Genomic DNA, 18010 nt, shown 5'->3' on the forward strand with positions numbered 1-18010 from the left:
CCAAAAAGGGCATATGCGTTTTTTCCTGAATATATTCAGGAAAAAACGCATACGCCCTTTTTGGCCAAGTGCATCATTGTGGACGTTCTGCCTCTTTTCATATGCTTTCAATGCAATTCCAGTCTACCTCCTGAAATCGGTTTCCTGCAATTCTGCCCCGCGTTCAAGTCCTCTTGGCAGCCTTACTTCAGTATATTTTTGGACGGTAGCTGTCATTTATAACTCTGCAGGTTTGTGAATTACAGTGCCCCTGAGCTCCTTTCTTCAACTCGTTTTCTTGTGACCTGGCCGCAACATCACAGGATGGCTTCAGGCCCTAATCTGGTTCCGGCACGGCACACTGAGCCTTTGGTTATTTCCTCTTCCTGGTGGGAAATGAGAGTTAAATTTGCCCGTCCAGACACCTCCAGTTAGTCTCTCATTGGTTTTCCCTATTCCTGTTCATCTTCCGCAGAAATTGCAAACTGGGCCAAACAGGAGGTTAAAGGCGCTGACTCTCCAAGTGGGGAGAGTGTTAGTAAAGCGTCTGGAATGTTGCACCCGAGTACCAGGGGAGGAAAACTGAGACATATTTGAACCCGTCTCCCATTCACACGGTTGATCATACTCTGGGTTCCACATGCATGTTTTAGCTGAAGGAATAATACCTTAAACCTGGAGAGTTGAGACCCGTGGAATGGGTACCATGCAATATGACTTCACAGGGTCTTCATTTGCTCACCGAACCTATCCAATCCTATCACTGCTGCGTTTATGCCCCTGTACACACGCTTGATTCTCTTTTGGAGACATAGCAATCCATAGGTTTTAAGATACTCACTAGTCAGGTACATTCTAAGGCGTTTAATATGCAGTGTTGAGTCGATTTCGTTGAGCCAGGAGTAGCTCTTGTCTATTCCATATTTGGCTTAAGGAATTTTATCTGTGCTCATTTCAATCTCTGGTTTTATGCAGCACCCCAACTCACCTTTCCCCTTAAGCAAGCATAAGATGGTTTTCTAAATTTGAGACCCTGTTCTGTTTTGGAATTCGTTTCCTCTGTAACCAAGTTTATATTCCGTATATTAGTGACATCTTATGATGTTTCTTTTTCTGTGTGACTTATTTCAGTTAGAATCATCGTACCTGAATCCACTCACTATGCTGCTACGGGCCTGCTGACATACATTTCATTGCTGAGTGATACTGCATTGTACGTAAGTACCACAAGTTCTTTATCCATTTTTCACTTTCTGTGATATTGAACTTGTACGGTAAACGAGGTTCTTGTAAACAGAGGCGTCCCAAACTTTGGGGTGGCCTTGACTTTTTGATTTTAATTTCCCTAAGCTATAGGACCATAAGTGGAAGTGCCCTAGGCTCTGTTGCTTTGTTTTTTAGATGTTTCAGGAAACACCATACACTTCTCCCGAGTGTCTGTTGGCAATTTACATCCCGCCCATCAGCATAACAAGGCTCCCAGTACTCCATGGCCTGTCCTGCCTTTCTGGATTTTACACTTTTTTCAGATGGCCCTTTTGACCGGGGGGAAGTGAGACTTCATTGTAGTGCAGATTTCCTTTGCAAGTTTGCTTGGTTGGCCAAAAACGGCGTATGCGTTTTTTCCTGAATATATTCAGGAAAAAACGCATACGCCCTTTTTGGCCAAGTGCATCATTGTGGACGTTCTGCCTCTTTTCCTATGCTAGAAATGCAATTCCAGTCTACCTCCTGAAATCGGTTTCCTGCAATTCTGCCCCGCTTTCAAGTCGTCTTAGCAGCCTTACTTCAGTATATTTTTGGACGATAGCTGTCATTTATAACTCTGCAGGTTTGTGAATTACAGTGCCCCTGAGCTCCTTTCTTCTACTCGCTTTCTTTTGAGCTGGCCACAACACCGCAGGATGGCTTCAGGCCCTAATCTGGTTCCGGCACGGCACGCTGAGCCTTTGGTTAATTCCTCTTCCTGGTGGGAAATGAGAGTTAAATTTGCCCGTCCAGACACCTCCAGCTAGTCTCTCATTGGTTCTCCCTATTCCTGTTCATCTTCCGCAGAAATTGCAAACTGGGCCAAGCAGGAGGTTAAAGGCGCTGACTCTCCAAGTGGGGAGAGTGTTAGTAAAGCGTCTGGAATGTTACACCCGAGTACCAGGGGAGGAAACCTGAGACATATTTGAACACGTCTCCCATTCACACGGTTGATCATACTCTGGGTTCCACATGCATGTTTTAGCTGAAGGAAGAATACCTTAAACCTGGAGAGTTGAGACCCGTGGAATGGGTACCATGCAATATGACTTCAAAGGGTCTTCATTTGCTCACCGAACCTCTCCAATCCTATCACTGCTGCGTTTATGCCCCTGTACACACGTTTGATTCTCTTTTGGAGACATAGCAATCCATAGGTTTTAAGATACTTACTAGTCAGGTACATTCTTAGGCGTTTAATATGGGGTGTTGAGTCCATTTCGTTGAGCAAGGAGTAGCTCTTGTCTATTCCATATTTGGCTTAAGGAACTTTATCTGTGCTCATTTCAATCTCTGGTTTTATGCAGCACCCCAACTCACCTTTCCCCTTAAGCAAGCATAAGTTGGTTTTCTAAATTTGAGACCCTGTTCTGTTTTGGAATTCAGTTCCTGTGTAGCCAAGTTTACATTCCGTGTATTAGTGATATCTTATGATGTTTCTGTTTCTGTGTGACTTATTTCAGTTAGAATCATCGTACCTGAATCCACTCATTGTGCTGCTAAGGGCCTGATGACATAGATTTTATTGCTGAGTGATACTGCATTGTACGTAAGTACCACAAGTTCTTTATCCATTTTTCACTTTCTGTGATATTGAACTTGTACGGTAAACGAGGTTCTTGTAAACAGAGGCGTCCCAAACTTTGGGGTGGCTGTGTCTTTTTGATTTTAATTTCCCTAAGCTATAGGACCATAACTGGAAGTGCCCTAGGCTCTGTTGCTTTGTTTTTTAGATGTTTCAGGAAACACCATACACTTCTCCTGAGTGTCTGTTGGCAATTTACATCCCGCCCATCAGCATAACAAGGCTCCCAGTTCTCCATGGCCTGTCCTGCCTTTCTGGATTTTACACTTTTTTCAGATGGCCCTTTTGACCGGGGGGAAGTGAGACTTCATTGTAGTGCAGATTTCCTTTTCAAGTTTGCTTGGTTGGCCAAAAAGGGCGTATGCGTTTTTTCCTGAATATATTCAGGAAAAAACACATACGCCCTTTTTGGCCAAGTGCATCATTGTGGACGTTCTGCCTCTTTTCATATGCTTTCAATGCAATTCCAGTCTACCTCCTGAAATCGGTTTCCTGCAATTCTGCCCCGCGTTCAAGTCCTCTTGGCAGCCTTACTTCAGTATATTTTTGGACGGTAGCTGTCATTTATAACTCTGCAGGTTTGTGAATTACAGTGCCCCTGAGCTCCTTTCTTCAACTCGTTTTCTTGTGACCTGGCCGCAACATCACAGGATGGCTTCAGGCCCTAATCTGGTTCCGGCACGGCACGCTGAGCCTTTGGTTATTTCCTCTTCCTGGTGGGAGATGAGAGTTAAATTTGCCCGTCCAGACACCTCCAGTTAGTCTCTCATTGGTTTTCCCTATTCCTGTTCATCTTCCGCAGAAATTGCAAACTGGGCCAAACAGGAGGTTAAAGGCGCTGACTCTCCAAGTGGGGAGAGTGTTAGTAAAGCGTCTGGAATGTTGCACCCGAGTACCAGGGGAGGAAAACTGAGACATATTTGAACACGTCTCCCATTCACACGGTTGATCATACTCTGGGTTCCACATGCATGTTTTAGCTGAAGGAATAATACCTTAAACCTGGAGAGTTGAGACCCGTGGAATGGGTACCATGCAATATGACTTCACAGGGTCTTCATTTGCTCACCGAACCTATCCAATCCTATCACTGCTGCGTTTATGCCCCTGTACACACGCTTGATTCTCTTTTGGAGACATAGCAATCCATAGGTTTTAAGATACTCACTAGTCAGGTACATTCTAAGGCGTTTAATATGCAGTGTTGAGTCCATTTCGTTGAGCCAGGAGTAGCTCTTGTCTATTCCATATTTGGCTTAAGGAATTTTATCTGTGCTCATTTCAATCTCTGGTTTTATGCAGCACCCCAACTCACCTTTACCCTTAAGCAAGTATAAGTTGGTTTTCTAAATTTAAGACCCTGTTCTGTTTTGGAATTCAGTTCCTGTGTAGCCAAGTTTACATTCCGTGTACTAGTGATATCTTATGAAGTTTCTTTTTCTGTGTGACTTATTTCAGTTAGAATCATCGTACCTGAATCCACTCATTATGCTGCTACGGGCCTGATGACATAGATTTCATTGCTGAGTGATACTGCATTGTACGTAAGTACCACAAGTTCTTTATCCATTTTTCACTTTCTGTGATATTGAAGTTGTACGGTAAACGAGGTTCTTGTAAACAGAGGCATCCCAAACTTTGGGGTGGCTGTGTCTTTTTGATTTTAATTTCCCTAAGCTATAGGACCATAAGCGGAAGTGCCCTAGGCTCTGTTGCTTTGTTTTCTAGATGTTTCAGGAAACACCATACACTTCTCCCGAGTGTCTGTTGGCAATTTACATCCCGCCCATCAGCATAACAAGGCTCCCAGTTCTCCATGGCCTGTCCTGCCTTTCTGGATTTTACACTTTTTTCAGATGGCCCTTTTGACCGGGGGGAAGTGAGACTTCAATGTAGTGCAGATTTCCTTTGAAAGTTTGCTTGGTTGGCCAAAAAGGGCGTATGCGTTTTTTCCTGAATATATTCAGGAAAAAACGCATACGCCCTTTTTGGCCAAGTGCATCATTGTGGACGTTCTGCCTCTTTTCATATGCTTTCAATGCAATTCCAGTCTACCTCCTGAAATCGGTTTCCTGCAAATCTGCCCCGCGTTCAAGTCCTCTTGGCAGCCTTACTTCAGTATATTTTTGGACGATAGCTGTCATTTATAACTCTGCAGTTTTGTGAATTACAGTGCCCCTGAGCTCCTTTCTTCAACTTGCTTTCTTTTGAGCTGGCCGCAACACCGCAGGATGGCTTCAGGCCCTAATCTGGTTCTGGCACGGCACGCTGAGCCTTTGGTTATTTCCTCTTCCTGGTGGGAAATGAGAGTTAAATTTGCCCGTCCAGACACCTCCAGCTAGTCTCTCATTGGTTCTCGCTATTCCTGTACATCTTCCGCAGAAATTGCAAACTGGGCCAAACAGGACGTTAAAGGGCCTGACTCTGAAGTCGGGAGAGTGTTAGTAAAGCGTCTGGAATGTTGCACCCGAGTACCAGGGTACGAAAACTGAGACATATTTGAACACGTCTCCCGATCACATGGTTGATCATACTCTAGGTTCCACATGCATGTTTTAGCTGAAGGAAGAATACCTTAAACCTGGGTAGTTGAAACCCGTGGAATGGGTACCATGCAATATGACTTCAAAGGGTCTTCATTTGCTCACCGAGCCTCTCCAATCGTATCACTGCTGCGTTTATGCCCCTGTACACATGCTTGATTCTCTTTCGGAGAAATAGGAATCCATAGCTTTTAAGATACTTACTAGTCAGGTACATTCTTAGGCGTTTAATATGCGGTGTTGAGTCCATTTCGTTGAGCAAGGAGTACCTCTTGTCTATTCCATATTTGGCTTAAGGAACTTTATCTGTGCTCATTTCAATCTCTGCTTTTATGCAGCACCCCAACTCACCTTTACCCTTAAGCAAGCATAAGTTGGTTTTCTAAATTTGAGACCCTGTTCTGTTCTGTAATTCAGTTCCTGTGTAGCCAAGTTTACATTCCGTGTATTACTGATATCTTATGATGTTTCTTTTTCTGTGTGACTTATTTCAGTTAGAATCATCACACCTGAATCCACTCATAGTGCTGCTAAGGGCCTGATGACATAGATTTCATTGCTGAGTGATATTGCTTTGTAAGTAAATACCACAACTTCTTTATCCATTTTTCACTTTCTGCGATGTTGAACTTGTACTGTAAACGAGGTTCTTGTAAACAGAGTCGTCCCAAACTTTGGGGTGGCTGTGTCTTTTTGATTTTAATTTCCCTAAGCTATAGGACCATAAGTGACAGTGCCCTAGGCTCTGTTGCTTTGTTTTTTAGATGTTTCAGGAAACACCATACACTTCTCCCGAGTGTCTGTTAGCAATTTACATCCCGCCCATCAGCATAACAAGGCTCCCAGTTCTCCATGGCCTGTCCTGCCTTTCTGGATTTTACACTTTTTTCAGATGGCCCTTTTGACCGGGGGGAAGTGAGACTTCATTGTAGTGCAGATTTCCTTTGCAAGCTTGCTTGGTTGGCCAAAAAGGGCGTATGCGTTTTTTCCTGAATATATTCAGGAAAAAACGCATATGCCCTTTTTGGCCAATTGCATCATTGTGGACGTTTTGCCTCTTTTCCTGTGCTTTCAATGCAATTCCAGTCTACCTCCTGAAATCGGTTTCCTGCAATTCTGCCCCGCTTTCAAGTCCTCTTGGCAGCCTTACTTCAGTATATTTTTGGACGGTAGCTGTCATTTATACCTCTGCAGGTTTGTGAATTACAGTGCCCCTGAGCTCCTTTCTTCAACTCGCTTTCTTTTGAGCTGACCGCAACACCGCAGGATGGCTTCAGGCCCTAATCTGGTTCCGGCACGGCACGCTGAGCCTTTGGTTATTTCCTCTTTCTGGTGGGAAATGAGAGTTAAATTTGCCCGTCCAGACACCTCCAGCTAGTCTCTCATTGGTTCTCCCTATTCCTGTTCAGCTTCCGCAGAAATTGCAAACTGGGCCAAACAGGAGGTTAAAGGCGCTGACTCTCCAAGTGGGGAGAGTGTTAGTAAAGCGTCTGGAATGTTGCACCCGAGTACCAGGGGAGGAAAACTGAGACATATTTGAACACGTCTCCCATTCACACGGTTGATCATACTCTGGGTACCACATGCATGTTTTAGCTGAAGGAAGAATACCTTAAACCTTGAGAGTTGAGACCCGTGTAATGGGTACCATGCAATATGACTTCATAGGGTCTTCATTTGCTCACCGAACCTCTCCAATCCTATCACTGCTGCGTTTATGCCCCTGTACACACGCTTGATTCTCTTTTGGAGACATAGCAATCCATAGGTTTTAAGATACTTACTAGTCAGGTACATTCTTAGGCGTTTAATATGGGGTGTTGAGTCCATTTCGTTGAGCAAGGAGTAGCTCTTGTCTATCCCATATTTGGCTTAAGGAAATTTATCTGTGCTCATTTCAATCTCTGGTTTTATGCAGCACCCCAACTCACCTTTCCCCTTAAGCAAGCATAAGTTGGTTTTCTAAATTTGAGACCCTGTTCTGTTCTGTAATTCAGTTCCTGTGTAGCCAAGTTTACATTCCGTGTATTAGTGATATCTTATGATGTTTCTTTTTCTGTGTGACTTATTTCAGTTAGAATCATCGTACCTGAATCCACTCATTATGCTGCTACGGTCCTGTTGACATAGATTTCATTGCTGAGTGATACTGCATTGTACGTAAGTACCACAAGTTCTTTATCCATTTTTCACTTTCTGTGATATTGAACTTGTACGGTAAACGAGGTTCTTGTAAACAGAGGCATCCCAAACTTTGGGGTGGCTGTGTTTTTGATTTTAATTTCCCTAAGCTATAGGACCATAAGTGGAAGTGCCCTAGGCTCTGTTGCTTTGTTTTTTAGATGTTTCAGGAAACACCATACACTTCTCCCGAGTGTCTGTTGGCAATTTACATCCCGCCCATCAGCATAACAAGGCTCCCAGTTCTCCATGGCCTGTCCTGCCTTTCTGGATTTTACACTTTTTTCAGATGGCCCTTTTGACCGGGGGGAAGGGAGACTTCATTGTAGTGCAGATTTCCTTTTCAAGTTTGCTTGGTTGGCCAAAAAGGGCGTATGCGTTTTTTCCTGAATATATTCAGGAAAAAACGCATACGCCCTTTTTGGCCAAGTGCAGCATTGTGGACGTTCTGCCTCTTTTCCTATGCTTTCAATGCAATTCCAGTCTACCTCCTGAAATCGGTTTCCTGCAATTCTGCCCCACGTTCATGTCCTCTTGGCAGCCTTACTTCAGTATATTTTTGGACGATAGCTGTCATTTATAACTCTGCAGGTTTGTGAATTACAGTGCCCCTGAGCTCCTTTCTTCAACTCGCTTTCTTGTGACCTGGCCGCAACACCGCAGGATGGCTTCAGGCCCTAATCTGGTTCTGGCACGGTACGCTGAGCCTTTGGTTATTTCCTCTTCCTGGTGGGAAATGAGAGTTAAATTTGCCCGTCCAGACACCTCCAGCTAGTCTCTCATTGGTTCTCCCTATTCCTGTTCATCTTCCGCAGAAATTGCAAACTGGGCCAAACAGGAGGTTAAAGGCGCTGACTCTCCAAGTGGGGAGAGTGTTAGTAAAGCGTCTGGAATGTTTCTTCCGAGTACCAAGGGAGGAAAACTGAGACATATTTGAACACGTCTCCCGTTCACACGGTTGATCATACTCTGGGTTCCACATGCATGTTTTAGCTGAAGGAAGAATACCTTAAACCTGGAGAGTTGAAACCCGTGGAATGGGTACCATGCAGTATGACTTCAATGAGTCTTCATTTGCTCACTGAACCTCTCCAATCCTGTCACTGCTGCGTTTATGCCCCTGTACACACGCTTGATTCTCTTTCGGAGACATAGCAATCCATAGGTTTTAAGATACTTATTAGTCAGGTACATTCTTAGGCGTTTAATATGGGGTGTTGAGTCCATATCGTTGAGCAAGGAGTAGCTCTTGTCTATTCCATATTTGGCTTAAGGAACTTTATCTGTGCTCATTTCAATCTCTGGTTTTATGCAGCACCCCAACTCACCTTTCCCCTTAAGCAAGCATAAGTTGGTTTTCTAAATTTGAGACCCTGTTCTGTTTTGGAATTCAGTTCCTGTGTAGCCAAGTTTACATTCCGTGTATTACTGATATCTTATGATGTTTCTTTTTCTGTGTGACTTATTTCAGTTAGAATCATCGTACTTGAATCCACTCATTATGCTGCTACGGGCCTGATGACATTAGATTTCATTGCTGAGTGATACTGCATTGTACGTAAGTACCACAAGTTCTTTATCCATTTTTCACTTTCTGTTATATTGAACTTGTACGGTAAATGAGGTTCTTGTAAACAGAGGCGTCCCAAACTTTGGGGTGGCCTTGTCTTTTTGATTTTAATTTCCCTAAGCTATAGGACCATAAGTGGAAGTGCCCTAGGCTCTGTTGCTTTGTTTTTTAGATGTTTCAGGAAACACCATACACTTCTCCCGAGTGTCTGTTGGCAATTTACATCCCGCTCATCAGCATAACAAGGCTCCCAGTTCTCCATGGCCTGTCCTGCCTTTCTGGATTTTACACATTTTCAGATGGCCCTTTTGACCGGGGGGAAGTGAGACTTCATTGTAGTGCAGATTTCCTTTGCAAGCTTGCTTGGTTGGCCAAAAAGGGCGTATGCGTTTTTTCCTGAATATATTCAGGAAAAAACGCATACGCCCTTTTTGGCCAAGTGCATCATTGTGGACGTTCTGCCTCTTTTCCTATGCTTGAAATGCAATTCCAGTGTACCTCCTGAAATTGGTTTCCTGCAATTCTGCCCCACTTTCAAGTCCTCTTGGCAGCCTTACTTCAGTATATTTTTGGACGATAGCTGTCATTTATAACTCTGCAGGTTTGTGAATTACAGTGCCCCTGAGCTCCTTTCTTCAACTCGCTTTCTTTTGAGCTGGCCGCAACACCGCAGGATGGCTTCAGGCCCTAATCTGGTTCTGGCACGGCACGCTGAGCCTTTGGTTATTTCCTCTTCCTGGTGGGAAATGAGAGTTAAATTTGCCCGTCCAGACACCTCCAGCTAGTCTCTCATTGGTTCTCGCTATTCCTGTTCATCTTCCGCAGAAATTGCAAACTGGGCCAAACAGGACGTTAAAGGGCCTGACTCTGAAGTCGGGAGAGTGTTAGTAAAGCGTCTGGAATGTTGCACCCGAGTACCAGGGTACGAAAACTGAGACATATTTGAACACGTCTCCCGATCACATGGTTGATCATACTCTAGGTTCCACATGCATGTTTTAGCTGAAGGAAGAATACCTTAAACCTGGGTAGTTGAAACCCGTGGAATGGGTACCATGCAATATGACTTCAAAGGGTCTTCATTTGCTCACCGAGCCTCTCCAATCGTATCACTGCTGCGTTTATGCCCCTGTACACATGCTTGATTCTCTTTCGGAGAAATAGGAATCCATAGCTTTTAAGATACTTACTAGTCAGGTACATTCTTAGGCGTTTAATATGCGGTGTTGAGTCCATTTCGTTGAGCAAGGAGTACCTCTTGTCTATTCCATATTTGGCTTAAGGAACTTTATCTGTGCTCATTTCAATCTCTGCTTTTATGCAGCACCCCAACTCACCTTTACCCTTAAGCAAGCATAAGTTGGTTTTCTAAATTTGAGACCCTGTTCTGTTCTGTAATTCAGTTCCTGTGTAGCCAAGTTTACATTCCGTGTATTACTGATATCTTATGATGTTTCTTTTTCTGTGTGACTTATTTCAGTTAGAATCATCACACCTGAATCCACTCATAGTGCTGCTAAGGGCCTGATGACATAGATTTCATTGCTGAGTGATATTGCTTTGTAAGTAAATACCACAACTTCTTTATCCATTTTTCACTTTCTGCGATGTTGAACTTGTACTGTAAACGAGGTTCTTGTAAACAGAGTCGTCCCAAACTTTGGGGTGGCTGTGTCTTTTTGATTTTAATTTCCCTAAGCTATAGGACCATAAGTGGCAGTGCCCTAGGCTCTGTTGCTTTGTTTTTTAGATGTTTCAGGAAACACCATACACTTCTCCCGAGTGTCTGTTAGCAATTTACATCCCGCCCATCAGCATAACAAGGCTCCCAGTTCTCCATGGCCTGTCCTGCCTTTCTGGATTTTACACTTTTTTCAGATGGCCCTTTTGACCGGGGGGAAGTGAGACTTCATTGTAGTGCAGATTTCCTTTGCAAGCTTGCTTGGTTGGCCAAAAAGGGCGTATGCGTTTTTTCCTGAATATATTCAGGAAAAAACGCATATGCCCTTTTTGGCCAATTGCATCATTGTGGACGTTTTGCCTCTTTTCCTGTGCTTTCAATGCAATTCCAGTCTACCTCCTGAAATCGGTTTCCTGCAATTCTGCCCCGCTTTCAAGTCCTCTTGGCAGCCTTACTTCAGTATATTTTTGGACGGTAGCTGTCATTTATACCTCTGCAGGTTTGTGAATTACAGTGCCCCTGAGCTCCTTTCTTCAACTCGCTTTCTTTTGAGCTGACCGCAACACCGCAGGATGGCTTCAGGCCCTAATCTGGTTCCGGCACGGCACGCTGAGCCTTTGGTTATTTCCTCTTTCTGGTGGGAAATGAGAGTTAAATTTGCCTGTCCAGACACCTCCAGCTAGTCTCTCATTGGTTCTCCCTATTCCTGTTCAGCTTCCGCAGAAATTGCAAACTGGGCCAAACAGGAGGTTAAAGGCGCTGACTCTCCAAGTGGGGAGAGTGTTAGTAAAGCGTCTGGAATGTTGCACCCGAGTACCAGGGGAGGAAAACTGAGACATATTTGAACACGTCTCCCATTCACACGGTTGATCATACTCTGGGTACCACATGCATGTTTTAGCTGAAGGAAGAATACCTTAAACCTTGAGAGTTGAGACCCGTGTAATGGGTACCATGCAATATGACTTCATAGGGTCTTCATTTGCTCACCGAACCTCTCCAATCCTATCACTGCTGCGTTTATGCCCCTGTACACACGCTTGATTCTCTTTTGGAGACATAGCAATCCATAGGTTTTAAGATACTTACTAGTCAGGTACATTCTTAGGCGTTTAATATGGGGTGTTGAGTCCATTTCGTTGAGCAAGGAGTAGCTCTTGTCTATCCCATATTTGGCTTAAGGAAATTTATCTGTGCTCATTTCAATCTCTGGTTTTATGCAGCACCCCAACTCACCTTTCCCCTTAAGCAAGCATAAGTTGGTTTTCTAAATTTGAGACCCTGTTCTGTTCTGTAATTCAGTTCCTGTGTAGCCAAGTTTACATTCCGTGTATTAGTGATATCTTATGATGTTTCTTTTTCTGTGTGACTTATTTCAGTTAGAATCATCGTACCTGAATCCACTCATTATGCTGCTACGGTCCTGTTGACATAGATTTCATTGCTGAGTGATACTGCATTGTACGTAAGTACCACAAGTTCTTTATCCATTTTTCACTTTCTGTGATATTGAACTTGTACGGTAAACGAGGTTCTTGTAAACAGAGGCATCCCAAATTTGGGGTGGCTGTGTTTTTGATTTTAATTTCCCTAAGCTATAGGACCATAAGTGGAAGTGCCCTAGGCTCTGTTGCTTTGTTTTTTAGATGTTTCAGGAAACACCATACACTTCTCCCGAGTGTCTGTTGGCAATTTACATCCCGCCCATCAGCATAACAAGGCTCCCAGTTCTCCATGGCCTGTCCTGCCTTTCTGGATTTTACACTTTTTTCAGATGGCCCTTTTGACCGGGGGGAAGGGAGACTTCATTGTAGTGCAGATTTCCTTTGCAAGTTTGCTTGGTTGGCCAAAAAGGGCGTATGCGTTTTTTCCTGAATATATTCAGGAAAAAACGCATACGCCCTTTTTGGCCAAGTGCAGCATTGTGGACGTTCTGCCTCTTTTCCTATGCTTTCAATGCAATTCCAGTCTACCTCCTGAAATCGGTTTCCTGCAATTCTGCCCCACGTTCATGTCCTCTTGGCAGCCTTACTTCAGTATATTTTTGGACGATAGCTGTCATTTATAACTCTGCAGGTTTGTGAATTACAGTGCCCCTGAGCTCCTTTCTTCAACTCGCTTTCTTGTGACCTGGCCGCAACACCGCAGGATGGCTTCAGGCCCTAATCTGGTTCTGGCACGGTACGCTGAGCCTTTGGTTATTTCCTCTTCCTGGTGGGAAATGAGAGTTAAATTTGCCCGTCCAGACACCTCCAGCTAGTCTCTCATTGGTTCTCCCTATTCCTGTTCATCTTCCGCAGAAATTGCAAACTGGGCCAAACAGGAGGTTAAAGGCGCTGACTCTCCAAGTGGGGAGAGTGTTAGTAAAGCGTCTGGAATGTTTCTTCCGAGTACCAAGGGAGGAAAACTGAGACATATTTGAACACGTCTCCCGTTCACACGGTTGATCATACTCTGGGTTCCACATGCATGTTTTAGCTGAAGGAAGAATACCTTAAACCTGGAGAGTTGAAACCCGTGGAATGGGTACCATGCAGTATGACTTCAATGAGTCTTCATTTGCTCACTGAACCTCTCCAATCCTGTCACTGCTGCGTTTATGCCCCTGTACACACGCTTGATTCTCTTTCGGAGGCATAGCAATCCATAGGTTTTAAGATACTTATTAGTCAGGTACATTCTTAGGCGTTTAATATGGGGTGTTGAGTCCATATCGTTGAGCAAGGAGTAGCTCTTGTCTATTCCATATTTGGCTTAAGGAACTTTATCTGTGCTCATTTCAATCTCTGGTTTTATGCAGCACCCCAACTCACCTTTCCCCTTAAGCAAGCATAAGTTGGTTTTCTAAATTTGAGACCCTGTTCTGTTTTGGAATTCAGTTCCTGTGTAGCCAAGTTTACATTCCGTGTATTACTGATATCTTATGATGTTTCTTTTTCTGTGTGACTTATTTCAGTTAGAATCATCGTACTTGAATCCACTCATTATGCTGCTACGGGCCTGATGACATTAGATTTCATTGCTGAGTGATACTGCATTGTACGTAAGTACCACAAGTTCTTTATCCATTTTTCACTTTCTGTTATATTGAACTTGTACGGTAAACGATGTTCTTGTAAACAGAGGCGTCCCAAACTTTGGGGTGGCTGTGTCTTTTTGATTTTAATTTCCCTAAGCTATAGGACCATAACTGGAAGTGCCCTAGGCTCTGTTGCTTTGTTTTTTAGATGTTTCAGGAAACACCATACACTTCTCCCGAGTGTCTGTTGGCAATTTACATCCCGCCCATCAGCATAACAAGGCTCCCAGTTCTCCATGGCCTGTCCTGCCTTTCTGGATTTTACACTTTTTTCAGATGGCCCTTTTGACCTGGGGGAAGTGAGACTTCATTGTAGTGCAGATTTCCTTTGCAAGTTTGCTTGGTTGGCCAAAAAGGGCGTATGCGGTTTTTCCTGAATATATTCAGGAAAAAAACGCATACGCCCTTTTTGGCCAAGTGCATCATTGTGGACGTTCTGCCTCTTTTCCTATGCTTTCAATGCAATTCCAGTCTACCTCCTGAAATCGGTTTCCTGCAATTCTGCCCCGCTTTCAAGTCCTCTTGGCAGCCTTACTTCAGTCTATTTTTGGACGATAGCTGTCATTTATAACTCTGCAGGTTTGTGAATTACAGTGCCCCTGAGCTCCTTTCTTCAACTCTCTTTCTTGTGAGCTGGCCGCAACACCGCAGGATGGCTTCAGGCCCTAATCTGGTTCCGGCACGGCACGCTGAGCCTTTGGTTAATTCCTCTTCCTGGTGGGAAATGAGAGTTAAATTTGCCCGTCCAGACACCTCCAGCTAGTCTCTCATTGGTTCTCACTATTCCTGTTCATCTTCCGCAAAATATGCAATCTGGGCCAAACAGGAGGTTAAAGGGACTGACTCTCTAAGTCGGGAGAGTGTTAGTAAAGCGTTTGGAATGTTGCACCCGAGTACCAGGGTACGAAAACTGAGACATATTTGAACACGTCTCCTGATCACATGGTTGATCATACTATAGGTTCCACATGCATGTTTTAGCTGAAGGAAGAATACCTTAAACCTGGGTAGTTGAAACCGTGGAATGGGTACCATGCAATATGACTTCAAAGGGTCTTCATTTGCTCACCGAACCTCTCCAATCCTATCACTGCCGCGTTTATGCCCCTGTACACATGCTTGATTCTCTGTCGGAGACATAGCAATCCATAGGTTTTAAGATACTTACTAGTCAGGTACATTCTTAGGCGTTTAATATGCGGTGTTGAGTCCATTTCGTTGAGCAAGGAGTAGCTCTTGTCTATTCCATATTTGGCTTAAGGAACTTTATCTGTGCTCATTTCAATCTCTGGTTTTATGCAGCACCCCAACTCACCTTTACCCTTAAGCAAGCATAAGTTGGTTTTCTAAATTTGAGACCCTGTTCTGTTTTGGAATTCAGTTCCTGTGTAGCCAAGTTTACATTCCGTGTATTACTGATATCTTATGATGTTTCTTTTTCTGTGTGACTTATTTCAGTTAGGATCATCATACCTGAATCCACTCATTGTGCTGCTAAGGGCCTGATGACATAGATTTCATTGCTGAGTGATATTGCTTTGTAAGTAAATACCACAACTTCTTTATCCATTTTTCACTTTCTGCGATGTTGAACTTGTACTGTAAACGAGGTTCTTGTAAACAGAGCCGTTCCAAATTTTGGGGTGGCTGTGTCTTTTTGATTTTAATTTCCCTAAGCTATAGGACCATAAGTGGAAGTGCCCTAGGCTCTGTTGCTTTGTTTTTTAGATGTTTCAGGAAACACCATACACTTCTCCCGAGTGTCTGTTGGCAATTTACATCCCGCCCATCAGCATAACAAGGCTCCCAGTTCTCCATGGCCTGTCCTGCCTTTCTGGATTTTACACTTTTTTCAGATAACCCTTTTGACCAGGGGGAAGTGAGACTTCATTGTAGTGCAGATTTCCTTTGCAAGCTTGCTTGGTTGGCCAAAAAGGGCATATGCGTTTTTTCGTGAATATATTCAGGAAAAAACGCATACGCCCTTTTTGGCCAAGTTCATCATTGTGGACGTTCTGCCTCTTTTCCTATGCTTTCAATGCAATTCCAGTCTACCTCCTGAAATCGGTTTCCTGCAATTCTGCCCCGCTTTCAAGTCCTCTTGGCAGCCTTACTTCAGTCTATTTTTGGACGATAGCTGTCATTTATAACTCTGCAGGTTTGTGAATTACAGTGCCCCTGAGCTCCTTTCTTCAACTCTCTTTCTTGTGAGCTGGCCGCAACACCGCAGGATGGCTTCAGGCCCTAATCTGGTTCCGGCACGGCACGCTGAGCCTTTGGTTAATTCCTCTTCCTGGTGGGAAATGAGAGTTAAATTTGCCCGTCCAGACACCTCCAGCTAGTCTCTCATTGGTTCTCCCTATTCCTGTTCATCTTCCGCAGAAATTGCAAACTGGGCCAAACAGGAGGTTAAAGGGACTGACTCTCCAAGTGGGGAGATTGTTAGTAAAGCGTCTGGAATGTTGCACCCGAGTACCAGGGGATGAAAACTGAGACGTATTTGAATACGTCTCCCATTCACATGGTTGATCATACTCTGGGTTCCACATGCATGTTTTAGCTGAAGGAAGAATACCTTAAACCTGGGTAATTGAGACCCGTGTAATGGGTACCATGCAATATGACTTCAAAGGGTCTTCATTTGCTCACCGAACCTCTCCTATCCTATCACTGCTGCGTTTATGCCCCTGTACACACGTTTGATTCTCTTTCGGAGACATAGCAATCCATAGGTTTTAAGATACTTACTAGTCAGGTACATTCTTAGGCGTTTAATATGCGGTGTTGAGTCCATTTCGTTGAGCAAGGAGTAGCTCTTGTCTATTCCATATTTGGCTTAAGGAACTTTATCTGTGCTCATTTCAATCTCTGGTTTTATGCAGCACCCCAACTCACCTTTCCTCTTAAGCAAGCATAAGTTGGTTTTCTAAATTTGAGACCCTGTTCTGTGTTGGAATTCAGTTCCTGTGTAGCCAAGTTTACATTCCGTGTATTAGTGATATCTTATGATGTTTCTTTTTCTGTGTGACTTATTTCATTTAGAATCATCGTACCTGAATCCACTCATTATGCTGCTACGGGCCTGATGACATAGATTTCATTGCTGATTGATACTGCATTGTACGCAAGTACCACAACTTCTTTATCCATTTTTCACTTTCTGCGATGCTGATCTTGTACTGTAAACGAGGTTCTTGTAAACAGAGGCGTCCCAAACTTTGTGGTGGCTGTGTCTTTTTGATTTTAATTTCCCTAAGCTATAGGACCATAAGTGGAAGTGCCCTAGGCTCTGTTGCTTTGTGTTTTAGATGTTTCAGGAAACACCATACACTTCTCCCGAGTATCTGTTGGCAATTTACATCCCGCCCATCAGCATAACAAGGCTCCCAGTTCTCCATGGCCTGTCCTGCCTTTCTGGATTTTACACTTTTTTCAGATGGCCCTTTTGACCAGGGGGAAGTGAGACTTCATTGTAGTGCAGATTTCCTTTCCAAGTTTGCTTGGTTGGCCAAAAAGGGCGTATGCGTTTTTTCCTGAATATATTCAGGAAAAAACGCATACGCCCTTTTTGGCCAAGTGCATCATTGTGGACGTTCTGCCTCTTTTCCTATGCTTTCAATGCAATTCCAGTCTACCTCCTGAAATCGGTTTCCTGCAATTCTGCCCCGCTTTCAAGTCCTCTTGGCAGCCTTACTTCAGTATATTTTTGGACGATAGCTGTCATTTATAACTCTGCAGGTTTGTGAATTACAGTGCCCCTGAGCTCCTTCCTTCAACTCGCTTTCTTTTGAGCTGGCCGCAACACCGCAGGATGGCTTCAGGCCCTAATCTTGTTCCACCACGGCATGCTGAGCCTTTGGTGAATTCCTCTTCCTGGTGGGAAATGAGAGTTAAATTTGCCCGTCCAGACACCTCCAGCTAGTCTCTCATTGGTTCTCGCTATTCCTGTTCATCTTCCGCAGAAATTGCAAACTGGGCCAAACAGGAGGTTAAAGAGACTGACTCTCCAAGTCGGGAGAGTGTTAGTAAAGCGTCTGGAATGTTGCACCCGAGTACCAGGGTACGAAAACTGAGACATATTTGAACACATCTCCCGATCACATGGTTGATCATACTTTAGGTTCCACATGCATGTTTTAGCTGA

General features: G+C 43.9%; 1 long non-coding RNA gene across 8 annotated transcripts in view; it reads left to right on the forward strand.

Annotated features, from left to right (window-relative positions):
- LOC307181149 overlaps nucleotides 1–18010 on the forward strand; it is a 589424-nt gene that overhangs the window by 513533 nt on the left and 57881 nt on the right. For all 8 annotated transcript variants that reach the window (XR_013826021.1, XR_013826022.1, XR_013826023.1 and 5 more), the window contains exon 3: nucleotides 16909–16994. This is a non-coding gene — a long non-coding RNA (uncharacterized lncRNA). The remainder of the gene's footprint in view (nucleotides 1–16908; nucleotides 16995–18010) is intronic.

The sequence above is a fragment of the Stenella coeruleoalba genome (genome assembly GCF_951394435.1).
Source record: "Stenella coeruleoalba genome assembly, contig: scaffold_76, whole genome shotgun sequence".
In the NCBI taxonomy this organism is placed as follows: Eukaryota; Metazoa; Chordata; class Mammalia; order Artiodactyla; family Delphinidae; genus Stenella; species Stenella coeruleoalba.